We start from the raw sequence: 14757 nt of genomic DNA, 5'->3' as shown, positions 1-14757 counted from the left end.
GCGCAGTCGTTATCGTAATGTGGAATCGGAGCGATTCATCTCACGTCGGAAACGACATGATCATCCACTTTCAAGCAGTGCGTGTAAGTATTTAGGAAACAGCTAATTCTGTAAACTGTTCGTGTGTCGCCGTGGTTAACGTACACCGTGCATGGCAAAATGGCGCTATCCAAAACCGAAAACCGAACAGTAGCGGCTCCGGTCATAGAAAACCATCGTAACGACCGGGAGAGCGGTGTGCTGACCACACGCCCCCCCTATCCGCATCCTCAACTGAGGATGACACGGCGGTCGGATGATCCCGGTGGCCCACTTGTGGCCTGAAGACGGAGTGCCATTGGTGGTTCTGTAATTCTGGAAGGCACAATGGATAAACACAAGCATGCAATTATTCCTGGGGACCATTTACACCCTTACGCGCAATTTGTTTTTTCCTCGGCACGATGGCATCTACCAGCAGGACAATGCAACGTGTTCGAGGAGCACCAGTATAAGTTTACTGTACACTCCTAGCATCTGAACTCCCCACATTTAAACGCAGTCGAGACTCTGTGATACCACCTCGATTGGCACCATGGATCCTCAACCGAAAAACTTAGCGAAGCTGGCCACGGCACTGGAGTCGGCATGGCCCCACATCCCCGTCGGTACCTTTCAGAACCTCATTTACTCTCTTCCTGAATGTCCACGCTGCCAAAGGTGGTTATTAGAGGCTTTTAACATGCAGCTACATTAATGTGACAGAACAGTGTATATCCTACATCAACCATTCCGTATGTATAATTCTAACGTTGTGCCAGCATCAGAACAAGATTATTGATCCCGTGGAGTGTGAATAGGATTAGCCGAGCGGTCGTGCTGCTGGTCCCGGCGGAGGTTCGAGTCCTCCCTCGGGCATGGGTGTGTGTGTTTGTCCTTAGGATAATTTAGGTTAAGTAGTGTGTAAGCTTAGGGACTGATGACCTTAGCAGTTAAGTCCCATAAGATGTCTCAGACATTTTTTTGAGTGTGAATAACATGAACAGCGGAATGGAGTCCTATTATTCTATGAAAGAAAGGGCAAAGAAGTTATTGTGTTATTTGTTCAGCCAAGGGCGTTAATCGAGAGGCACGTGTCAAGTAGGTTACGTCAAACGACTTCCTCAATGCCTTACTCCATCTGAAATAAATGTCAGCAGGTTGTTCCAGCAACTTATGAACACAGGATCGCGGCGGACTTTAGCACGCTGGATTTGGAAGACGAGTACAATATGAACTTGAAACAAGTACGCGAAGAAGTGGAGATGCCGAAGGCTAAAGCATTGTAAATTCTGCACAAGCCGTTATTCCATCCGATTAATCTACAGGATACATAAGCTCTTGGATCGGAAGAACACTATGCCAGATTACAGTTGCCGGCCTGGGTAGCCGAGCGGTTCTAGACGCTACAGCCTGGAACCGCGCGACCGCTACGGTCGCTGGTTCGAATCCTGCTTCGGGCATGGATGTGTGTGATGTCCTTAGGTTAGTTAGGTTTAAGTAGTTCTAAGTTCTAGGGGACTGATGACCTCAGATGTTAAGTCCCGTAGTGCACAGAGCCATTGGAACCAGATTACAATTCTGCCGGTCTATATTATTAAGCGCCTACGATCACTCATTTCCAGTTTCTGGCTGCCTGTATAACAGCTTCTAGGGACAGCAAAAATTTGGTTCTCAGGACTTCTTATACTGATTTAATTTAAAATACTGTTATAATCTAATCATTAAGAGGTACACGGTTCATTGTCATTACTGTGACCACCGCCTACGTTTGACGTCAACGTCCTATATAACCACTCACAGAAGGCAGGTGGCAGCCCTAGAGGGTATATATAAAAGATGTCGTGGAGTGGCGGAAATCAGCGCAACCGTCATCGTAGTGCGGAATTGCAGGCGATTTATCTGACGTCCAAATAGGCATGATCATTGGCTTTCGGGCCAAAGCTGAAAGCATTTCCGAAACGGCCAAGTTTGTAAACTTCGCCTGCCGCCGTGGTTAAAATATACCCTGCATGGTAAAAAGGACTATTCAGAACTGGTGCCGAGGCAACTGTGGTGCCCGACGGATCACACATAACAGGAGCCAATGACGAATGTGGAGATGTTTATGGGCGAATAGACGTGCAACTGTTGAACAACTGACCGCCCAGATGAACCAAGGGGTTACCAACAGTGTTGTCTCAACAACCGTTCATCGAACGTTGTTGCGTATGGGCCTCCAAGCAGGCGATGCCAATACCCCGTAGGAAGACCTGTCCTCCCGGTAGTATTTCCCGAAATTAACGTATCTCCATCGTGCACTTGATGGCCACATTCGGCTAACACTTACGGGGAAAGAATAAAATTTGTTAGAGCCCTTAACATGGTTCAGTTCGACATTGTGATAGTCTTCAGCCAGAGAGTCTTTCTCTCAGTTAAAATAATTAACTATCCTGAATTTTGTGATGTTTTTGATCTTTTATGTTATTTGAGAAATTTAATACCAGGATCCCCTTGTCTGAAAAGGCGATACCTGAGATTGCTCTTGTGCATTGTAATTAACAGCGAATAGTTGTTGAATATTCTAAGATAGAGGTACCCTTCCTACCTCATTGGAATATTTTAGAAATACTGATGGCAGCTATTCTTCTGAAGTCAAAACCCTTGGTATTTCTCAGACACACAATGTACAGTGCTATAGTTAAGCGAAAGAAAACAGATATGGGCTTACTAACCAATCATTAGCTGTACTTGTCCATAATTTCACTGCATGTCTTTGTTGACGCCTGTTAATCACTGTCATGTAGGGAATGTCAAAAGTTTCTGCATAACTGTTTCGACTATTGAGTATTCCGTACGTGATAAAATATGTTTCATAAGAAAAAGTACATTCGCAGGAAAGTGAAGCTTGACTATACAGTGCTGCAGCACCCACTGGCTCAAGAGGACTCGAGGTCCTAGTTTACCAGGAGTTCAAACTTACACGTCCTGTCAATGGCATAAGAGTAGCTGCTCTTTCCATATTACATTACACACATACTATGTGCGACACCTATTCTTCGTGCAACTCATCCACTGCTAAAGGGACGCTCCTTATGTGTGTGAGGAAGAACTTCTTCTTCCAAGCCGGAGGCCACACAGTTCGTTGTTGTCCTCAATCGTAGAATGTGGTACTACTTGCTCTATTTTCCATAACAGCTGGAACAGTCTTGGACACACGGTGCGTGTCGGATGCTTCCTACATGAGTACTCGCCCAGATACAACCTGTTAGCTTCTACACAGTTTTCATTTGCTTGTTCCTACATGAAAATCATGTTTTTTTAGTTCTGTAACCGAATACTACGTCATTTGACAAGTATTGATCGACTCTACATTTCAAGCTATAAAAACACAGTTAACTCTTGTGGATCTTCCTTTCAGTTTTCCTGGCCCATCCCTCTTCATATACGTCCACATATTAACATAATCGCCCTGTTTTTATTATTAACAGATACACTGATGGAAAAAATCGCAACACCAAAAATAATTAATGCAGAGTAAAGAAATTAATTTCGGGAATATATTTGTCTAGGTAATACATTATGTAAGTGATTAACACTGCGAGATCATAGGTTTACGTAAGCACGAGATAAGCCATTGCAAACGTGAAATGCTGGTACATTAGTAACTGGTGTAACCGCCAGAATGTTGAATGCAAGCATACAGACATTCATGCATTCTATTGTACATGTGCCGCATGTCACTTTGTGGAATGGAGTTCCATGCCCGTTGCACTTGCTCGTTCAATACGGGGACGATTAATGTTGGATTTGTTGTCGGATGATGTCCGATATGTGCTTGACTGGAGACAGATCTGGTGATTGAGCAGGCCAAATCACCATGTCAACTCACTGTAGAGGATTTTGGGTTTCAACAGCGGTTGCGGGCGAGCGTTATCCTGTTGGAAAACACCCCCTGGAATGCTGCTCATGAATGGCAGCCCAACAGGTTGAATCACCATATCGATGTACAAATTTGCAGTTGGGGTGCGTGGGATAACCACGAGAGTGCTCCTGGTATCATACGAAATACCACCCCAGACCATAGTCCCAGTTGTAGGTAAAGAGCGTTTAGCATGCAGACAGGTTGGTTGCAGATCCTCAACTGGCCTCCTAACCAACACAGCCATCACTGAGGCAGAACCAGCTTTCATCAGAAATACAACATACCTCTAAGCTGCCCTCCAATGAGCTCCCGAATTACACCACTGATGCCGCAAATGTTGGTGGTTTGTGGTCAGCGGAATGCGCACTAAGGGGTGTCTGGCTTGGAGCTGTCCTTGATGTAACCGATTTGTAACAGTTCGTTGTATCACTGTGGTGCCAACTGCTGCTCAGATCGCTTCTGCAGGTGCAGTTACGATGCGACAGAGTGATACACCGAGTACGATGGTCTTCCCTCTCGGATGTGTGATGCGGCCATCCCAGAGCCTGGTCTTCTTGCGACCGCACATTCTTCTGACTACCGCTGACACCAATCATGTACAGTGTCTACATCCCTGTAAAGTCTTTCTGCAATGCCGCAAAAGGAACATACAGCTTCTCGTAGCCCTATTACACGACCTCGTTCAAACTCAGTGAGGTGTTGGTAAAGGCCTCTTTGCCGCCTTAAAGGCATTCTTGACTAACGGACAACTCACCACGTCCAGTCTCAAAGGTAACTAACGCTCACAACCGTTACAGAGTGTATTTAAAGCAAAGCTGATTTTCATCCTCAGAGTGGCGCTACTAGTTCCCCACTTACGCGAATGGCGTGAAATTTGAATAGACATCATCTTTTAGATATAAAAACACGACCATCAACTTTCATTTGTATCGCACAACTCCTTCTTGGTGTTGTGATTTTGCTTCCGTCAGTCTATGTACACAATAAATTAATTTATTATATAACACAAACTATGATTCTCGTATATCACCGGCAGAGCTATCCCACTTTCGTCTCAGTCGTTTTCGAACCATCCAACCAGTAGACACGTTGATGCTATGGTCAGTAGAAGTTAGAAGTATAATAATGATATATACATTTCAGAATGCTTACGACCACCTGTGCCACAATTCTGTCATCCGCAGGAACACAGAAATGCACACTTTCATTCTATGGTTAGTGGAATACGCAATCTGCCGCTAACTGAAAGTGAACTAATTAAGAATCATAACATCTTAAACAAAGAGCAATAAATAACAGATACCGAAAAGTCATACGGCATTATTGCATAAGGCAAAGAAAAACTATAGCATATGGCAAACACCACCAAAAGGAAAGAGAGGGAACTCTATACCAGAGGTGAAAAAATGTCTTATGCACAATTGACTTATTACAGTCAAGTGTCCAATAAACTGCAAAATAATTTCGTAACAGCAAAGTTAGCATACGTTTCCAGAGAGTGAAACCGCTTAAACAACAAGTATACCACAACATCGATAACAACAAGAACCCATTTGCAAGTTCGATAGTATACCATATCACGTCACCTGGTCACGGCTGTTCATACTGAACTTAACTCCCATAATTTTTTAATGCCTTTGGGGTCTCTGGGAATCGGATGATGGATAAATTTCATAAGAGAGAGATTCAGTTGCTTGGCCTGTATGGCTGAAAGCAGACATTTGAGTGTCCTCGGCAGCAAGTCCGGTTCTTGTAGAACTCTTTGGAATGCTTAAACGTCGGCCTCGCAATGGATTTCTGGTATCACGTGCCTTAGCCTTACAAGCAACTTTGTCAAATTTACAGGCTGATTCACGAAAGTATGCAAATATTTCAGTATGTCAGCCTACAAGTAAAACTAAAGAAAAAGGTTCATATGAACATAGGTCCGCAAATGTTTAGTTACGGAGTTACGGCTAATAAGATTTTACCTGAAATTTAGCAACTTCGCTAATATGAAGCCATTGAAAAACTGTACGAGGTTAAGGCAAAGCACGATTTCCATTTATTTTGTTATTGGTATGGTGAATCTAATAAATCATGCCCCAGACGTGTATCTGCAGTAGTTTTCCAGGACATTCAGAGGCAAACACGTAATGTCGTAAAATTCTTAATTTATTAACTACTTGACCCAATTGGCTTTTTAAATTCCAGACAACTGCACAAAGTTTCCAGCAGTAGTTATACAGAATTTAATTTTGGAAAAATGATGGTAACAATGTTAACTGACACAGTATGAATGTGTCAGATAATCTGCTTTTATTAATACCATGGCGTACGTGAATTCATGTTTAACCGGAAAAACAAAGCACAGTGTTAAGGGAGTTGTATAGTGTACATACAATTTCGCAATAAATGTTCAAATATGTCTTCACAGAGTTCAGTGCATTTAGCTGCACGTGTATGAACAGATTTTGTTGCTTGTTTCAGCTTCGCAGGCTGTTCTTAATTTCGCCTATTGCATTTTTAAAGAGAGCAAGTAATGCAGACACAGTCTGGGACATGTTTCATTAGATTCACCAGACCAATAACAACAAAATAAATGGAAATTGTTCTTCACTTTAACTTCGTATAGTTTTGCGATGGCTTCATGTTAGCGAAGTTGCTAAATTTCAGGTAGAATATTTTATTAGCCGTAACTCCGTAACTAAACATTTTCGGACCTATGTTTATGTGAACTTTCTTCTTTAGTTTTACTTGTAGAATTACATATTAAAATATTTTGATATCTTCGTGAAGCACTCTGTATAATTAGTTCCGCAGGACTACATGGACTGTCAGAAACAAAGATTTCTTTCGCACCGTGTATCTGAGAAAATAGGCGAACTTCTAAATAGTCAGATTGCTGGAAATTTCTGAGCATGATATTGTTTGATATGAGCTTACATTGGTTGTGATCTGTAGGCTGAAAGGAACACCTGACAGGAGATGTGAGACTTGTTAAGAAAAATATACATGGGATAGACGGAATGAGCTTTTGAGAATAGATTTTCAAACCACTCAGGTATTCATAACAATACGACAGCTTTCGGTGCACACTTCGTTGAATGCAAACTCTCCACATAAACCCCACAAAGAAATTGTGGGGCAGCGGCTGGATGATTTATCTAGTATATTTGTTCGCCGTCTTTGACAACAGCCTGAAAACTATTTTGCCGTCAGCCAGAAAGCGATGTAGAGCATACAAAATATCCTCATCATCATATATTTACTCAGCGGGAACGGAATTATGATTATAAATAAAAGTTTTGAGTTCTATCTGATTCATATATTCAGTGGAAGCCCACATGCACAGACAGAGTAATATTCCTGATAATAATAATAATAATAATAATGTACCTACCGTAAACAGCATTATGATCAGTTCAGAGATGACTTCTACGATAAGTTCCCATTAACTGCTCTTTGGTCCTGACTGCTACTCATCTAAGTTAATCGCTCGCAACGAAAGTGGAAAATAATTTCACCACTTACCACGCGGTTTTGTTAACATTCCAGGCGGCACACAAACAGTTACTTCCGTGAAATTTTAAGTGATCCAGGACAGTGTACAGTCCTCGCGAGGTCACTTCCTATTTGTACCGAAAACATGCATTTCCCAGAAGACTGGTTGTGACGTCATTCGAGGAAGCACGTAAGCTTGACTGACGCGGACCGATTGATAGCTGGGTGCGAAGTGTCTCTTTACTGCCTCTCAGGCTGTATTTGTATATGGGCACAGCGGACGGCGAACGAAACATCTGTCGTCATCTGCTCTATGCCTTGTAGCAGCATCTAAATGGCCTCTTTCTCGGATGCATATTATTTAATAACTCTGTCATGAATCAGTTTACAATCTTCGTAATTTTTAAGTGAATGGATTTAAGTTGGCTTTAATTACAGAAAAAGTTTTAAATCAACTGCATTTCAACTTTACCGACCAGAATTTTTACATCGGAACCGACTGTAGAACATGACCTCTGAACTACATCCTTAAGAGACCTTGTATCGATTGTTATTTACGTAAAGGTCTTGAAACTTGTTATAGCTTTATTATTTAATGGATGTAATTAAGTGTTGTAATCAGAATTTTCTGTCATTAATATAAATGATTTTTAATCTATTACAAATAAGGACGTTTTTGATCCAAGTTTAGTTTTTGGCAAATTATTTGAAAATCATTAGAGGTAGCTTAATGGTGTCACGTAGTTAACGTTTTTATACTAAACTGAAGCTTCATACCAATTGTCATCCTTCATTTTTCATAAAAACAGTAATTTTGACCAAAATATCGCTCCGATCAAGTTGAGACTTGTAACAGTCGATTGCGACATACATATGCACATTCATTTCAGTTCTCTGCTTTCTAGGTTCATTATTTAGCGCCACTTATGTTTTACTTAAAAAAAAATATTTAGTGAAACACATTCATCAAATGAGCCTGAGATTTAACAGTTTTAACATTGAAACGTAGAAGTTAGGAAAAGCTACTTTAATTTTTAATTTCATTCTCAGATTATGGCTCAATACTCTATATGCTATACAAGGGGCGTTATGATGACCTGGCGGTAGTAGCAGTGAACTGGGGTAAGTCCCGGCACACTCGCTCATCTCTGCGTCTCTCAAATGAGACAGCAATTGTTTCGCCATATCCATTCGTATTTATTTTTGTGAAAAAATTACTTTTGAACGAAATTAAATATTAGAAACAAGTGATGTTATTGTAGCTGACCTCTTTTAAATTATATATATATATATATATATATATATATATATATATATATATTTCACTTTTCATTGCTCACTTATTTAATCACAATCGTATGCACCCACCACTGTGAGCGTCCGTACGAACCACTCTCACTAAAACATTAGAGACAGAGGGTGGGAAGTTACTTTGGCGTTCTTTTCACGATAACAAAACAGATAGGGGAGGATTAACTGTAGAACATGTCCTCGCTTGCTCTTCCACTACAGCTTGTAGGATACCTTTCATGAAGCCTCCATGTCCCTGAGAAAGAGATAACAAAGCCTAAGCTTCTGTTGTCAGCTTACATCTAAGGGAGGACAAAGCACATTCTATAATCTATTATCCTTGTATAATTTAAATAAACAATTGAGAAGTTACTGGAAATAATTTCTTTTCTTTTATCTTTATTTGGAAAATAGTTACTAACTTTCTCAAAATTATTATTGGCAATACGTTATTTCACAAAATCGTAACATTTTACTTCATTATTGAATCACAAACTTTGTAATTTTTTGTTTTTTTACAATAGCTGTTATGTTCTGAAAGTCAACATAGGTTTTTTTATTAGTCACCTTTTAGGCTAGTTTGCAATTTACTTTATTATCTTAAATATTGCTTTACTTAGAAAATTGAGTAGCCTTTGTAAGGTCCATCCTCATATTGCTCAAGTATTGTATGGATTAGTGTGCTAAAGAAGTCATTTGTTCGACAGCAGTTACTTTGCTTTGCCACATACATAATTAGGGAGCTGTTTTTATTGTAACATACCGCCACCCTACAATCTGCATTTCTTAACACATTCGTGTTTTTGTACTTCATTGTCTGTATGTATCTATTAATTGAGCATCTGCCATAAGCAATATTACGCGTTTCTCAAACCTTTTTAGGAGACGTGAGGGAATTAGTCATCAATTTTCCACAGTTAAATCATATATGTCAGCCTACTGCTTTCATTACCCTTATTTCTATTTTCCCATATCCATTTATTTCGGCGCTTCTTTCTCCGCTTTATCTCCATCAGCCTACTGACCTAATTTATACTTTTGTTGTGATCCTCAGAGCACTTCCACAGATCTCCTTTAAATAATATCAAAACACTAAGGCATGCCTCTAGTGGCACCATTTTATTACCCCTTCTTACCCTCGTCCAACATTAATCCCAACTAAAAGTTATTAATTTATTCAGATTTTATTGTTTCAGATTTGAGAAATTTCCAGCTTCATTAAGTTCTCTTAAAGCAAAGTGTTTCGTATTTTGTAGTTACAAGTCACTTATATGGATCTTATTTTTATTTATTTACTTTGGCCATGATTTTTCTATTATTAGTCCTCAAAAGTTACCCACTGTTATTTTAACATCTAGAATTTACTACTGCAAACTACCTCTCATATTCTCTTGTAAGTCGCCATTCGGGTATAGTCATATTCGGGAATCATTCTTATTTACCAGGAAGACATTACAGACTAATAGCATATGTACGACATGAAGATATACACTCCTGGAAATTGAAATAAGAACACCGTGAATTCATTGTCCCAGGAAGGGGAAACTTTATTGACACATTCCTGGGGTCAGATACATCACATGATCACACTGACAGAACCACAGGCACATAGACACAGGCAACAGAGCATGCACAATGTCGGCACTAGTACAGTGTATATCCACCTTTCGCAGCAATGCAGGCTGCTATTCTCCCATGGAGACGATCGTAGAGATGCTGGATGTAGTCCTGTGGAACGGCTTGCCATGCCATTTCCACCTGGCGCCTCAGTTGGACCAGCGTTCGTGCTGGACGTGCAGACCGCGTGAAACGACGCTTCATCCAGTCCCAAACATGCTCAATGGGGGACAGATCCGGAGATCTTGCTGGCCAGGGTAGTTGACTTACACCTTCTAGAGCACGTTTGGTGGCACGGGATACATGCGGACGTGCATTGTGCTGTTGGAACAGCAAGTTCCCATGCCGGTCTAGGAATGGTAGAACGATGGGTTCGATGACGGTTTGGATGTACCGTGCACTATTCAGTGTCCCCTCGACGATCACCAGTGGTGTACGGCCAGTGTAGGAGATCGCTCCCCACACCATGATGCCGGGTGTTGGCCCTGTGTGCCTCGGTCGTATGCAGTCCTGATTGTGGCGCTCACCTGCACGGCGCCAAACACGCATACGACCATAATTGGCACCAAGGCAGAAGCGACTCTCATCGCTGAAGACGACACGTCTCCATTCGTCCCTCCATTCACTCCTGTCGCGACACCACTGGAGGCGGGCTGCACGATGTTGGGGCGTGAGCGGAAGACGGCCTAACGGTGTGCGGGACCGTAGCCCAGCTTCATGGAGACGGTTGCGAATGGTCCTCGCCGATACCCCAGGAGCAACAGTGTCCCTAATTTGCTGGGAAGTGGCGGTGCGGTCCCCTACGGCACTGCGTAGGATCCTACGGTCTTGGCGTGCATCCGTGCGTCGCTGCGGTCCGGTCCCAGGTCGACGGGCACGTGCACCTTCCGCCGACCACTGGCGACAACATCGATGTACTGTGGAGACCTCACGCCCCACGTGTTGAGCAATTCGGCGGTACGTCCACCCGGCCTCCCGCATGCCCACTATACGCCCTCGCTCAAAGTCCGTCAACTGCACATACGGTTCACGTCCACGCTGTCGCGGCATGCTACCAGTGTTAAAGACTGCGATGGAGCTCCGTATGCCACGGCAAACTGGCTGACACTGACGGCGGCGGTGCACAAATGCTGCGCAGCTAGTGCCATTCGACGGCCAACACCGCGGTTCCTGGTGTGTCCGCTGTGCCGTGCGTGTGATCATTGCTTGTACAGCCCTCTCGCAGTGTCCGGAGCAAGTATGGTGGGTCTGACACACCGGTGTCAATGTGTTCTTTTTTCCATTTCCAGGAGTGTATATTCCTTACTTACTATGATAGAACAGAGGAAGAGAAAGGGAAATAAAATTTCATCAAGCTGGGACCGCACAATACGTCAAACTGTGTATCTGCCAAAGAATGGCAGACTCCATACAGAAACTAGCGTAGACAGGACAGAAGAAGGGAATGGAACTTGAAAGGGAAATGAAGTTACATGCAGCTGAGACCACACACTACACCAAACTGTGTATCTGCCAAAGAATGGTAGACTCCCTACAGAAACTGGTTGCTGTCGTTTCTGAATAGCTTCAAATATACAATATTTCGTACACCTAGTTCTTACTTTTCGGGCCGGCCGCGGTGGTCTAGCGGTTCTGGCGCTGCAGTCCGGAACCGCGGGACTGCTACGGTCGCAGGTTCGAATCCTGCCTCGGGCATGGGTGTGTGTGATGTCCTTAGGTTAGTTAGGTTTAAGTAGTTCTAAGTTCTAGGGGACTTATGACCTCCGATGTTGAGTCCCATAGTGCTCAGAGCCATTTTACTTTTCGGGTATTGCAAACGGTATGCGTTTGCATGAGGCTTACCTATTGTTCTGAATGGTCCTTGGTAAACATCCATAAACTTCTTTGTTTCTGCTGAAATTTTCGTAGATTTTTCTTTAATTTTGACTAACACTAGTTTACCAACGCTAAAGCTAGTGAGGAAAGCTCTTGCGTCATGTCTTCTTTTTCTGCCGAAGGCTCCTTTGCGGATGTTTGTCCTAGCCTGTGTCTTCTTCCCATCCACAACCATGCTTGAAAAGATGTTGCAGGGTTCCCGATCAAATATTCGTTCAGAAGGAACAAAGCCTGTTGCATCAAGTTTAAGATTGTTGATGATTTCTTCAAAGTTTTTGATATGCTCGACCCAAGTCGAATGCTTCCTGGCACAGTAAGTCCTACACAATCTGTTTAGCTCACGCATAATCCTCTTGCTCATATTTTCCCGTGAAAAATACGCCGAGATCCTTATATACCGAATTCTGGCCTTTTCTATGCTTGGCTTAAATTTTTCAGATAGAAATTGAGGAGCAGTATCCGCTAAGAGACTCTTAGGCTTGCCAATCTTTACAAAATATTCCTTTTCTAAATTGTCTACCATCGTTTTGGCATAAGCTCTCCTTCATCTACGTCTGCTTCTACGTGATTACTCTGCTATTCACAATAAAGTGCCTGGCAGAGGGTTCAATGGACTACCTTCAAACTGTCTCTCTAGTCACTCTCGAAAGGCGCTCAGGAAAAACGAGAAATTAAATTTTTCTGTGCGAGCCCTAATTTCTCTTATTTTGTCGTGATGATCACTTCTCCCTATGCAGGTGGGCGCCAACAGAATGTTTTCGCAATCGAAGGAGAAAACTGGTGATCCAAATTTCATGAGAAGATGAGAGGCGGCATGCCTTTCCGATGTACTCAGTGACCTGCCCCCTCTCACAGTTACATCTTACTCTTAGTAATTCAATTTGAGGAAATATAGCCGAGAATGGTCATTACAAGGCTAGTATTGGGAACTCGGAAGATATGAATGTTTCCCCTCTAATTGCATGCGGTGAAGAGTTGCTATTTCTACCCACGCTGAGTCTCTCGTCGCCTGGTGGTCCGGAAAGGCAGGAGTGTTCTGCTGGGGATGAAAGGGTTATGCCGACTGGTGTGAGGGACTAGAGTGGAGGCTGCCCAGACGCCGACATTGTCATAAGAGCGGGCCGACACACCCACGCAGTGTCTGAAGGAGAGCCTGGGGTGAGATATTCCGTTAGTTCGCGGAAAGTTGGTAAACACATCTTCTGGCGGGCTACGAGCGAGGCGTGGGAACGGCTTGAGTTCCCAGGCAGTCTTGGTGCGCAAATTCAGGCGTTTTCTGTAAAAGAATAACTATGATTGGCTTGCTCAGGGAATAGCTCTGTGATGTAGCAAAATCGGCGCAGAAATTGGCGCCAAGTATCTCCATTGGTGGAATAGTAGTGCTTCGGCGATAGAGTGGAATTTTCCACCGGTTATCAAGTTGCTGATTGGCACGTTTAACCACGACCACTGTGGTGGGGGCGGTAATGTTCTGTGTTCGGCTTGTACCGGTGCTCTTGGGAGAGTCTAGTCTCGCCTTTCGGTCTGAGAAGGTTACAACGTTGAGCACTCGCTGCTCTGGACAGCCTGCCTTCTGTTGGCTGTCCAACTTTCGCTTAATAGTACCTGTTTGACGAAGTTGCTGAAGTTTCGACTTCAATGTAACTTTCTGAGTACAGTTGGCAATTGAGCGTTCTGCATACCACTGGCCTATGTTGTCCGTCTTGAGCGGTTTTGTCTAAAATTGACTGTATCGGAGTTACTGTGTGACTTCGCGGGTTAAAATCAATCACTGTACCGTCAGTGATTGTGTGGCGAACTTTCTTCGTCTCCCTCAGAGGCGCATTTGAACTGCGAGGAAGTCTTCAGTCTGGAACAACCAGGCTAGGATAATTTGTATCGGGCTATTCTCGCGACATTATCATCACCACGATGGGACGTCGAAGCAACCAGCCATCGCCTCCGGTACGCCAGACCGTGTTCTTGCTGTAAAGAAGTCAACCTGATAATGTATGTCCGCAGCACCGGCAGATTAGGGAATTTTGCTACGTGATAATCAGAGCTCAGCAGAGCGCGCCTGTTTCCGTTCTTACTATCTTGGTTCTGTTTTGGGTTGTCATTGTCTGAGTTCTCACTACTGTTGTAGCGCAATTAATGTTGGGTTTGCTGGGTGATTTTTCTTAAGATTTGAGTTGCAAGTAACTGGCTCCACATACCACTTCTTCATAAATGTCACAAGCTAGTTTATGGACAACTTCACCTTCACAGCAATTGTCTGTATATCAAATTGTCGTATTGTAAATGTTTCATGTGTTCTTCCATTTTGAATTTAGTCATAATAAATCCAATTGTTATTTCGAACGGAACTTTCATTCTACATTTAGGTAGAGCAACCCTTTCCTCTGTCACGACATTAATTAAACTTTCCATTGTAAAATTAATTTTTATCGAATTAAAATTATTGCAGGTGCCAAACTCTTCTCTACCCCACTTGCAGGGTCGATTAGAGTAAGTTCGCGTTTCTTTTTAATCGTTGTGCAACAGCAAAAGTTGGAGTTAGAAAATGGGGAGGGGGCTTAGGGTATCTTTAC

The sequence above is a fragment of the Schistocerca cancellata genome, chromosome 4 (assembly GCF_023864275.1).
Source record: "Schistocerca cancellata isolate TAMUIC-IGC-003103 chromosome 4, iqSchCanc2.1, whole genome shotgun sequence".
In the NCBI taxonomy this organism is placed as follows: domain Eukaryota; kingdom Metazoa; phylum Arthropoda; class Insecta; order Orthoptera; family Acrididae; genus Schistocerca; species Schistocerca cancellata.
Note: the sequence above shows the minus strand (reverse complement) of the source record.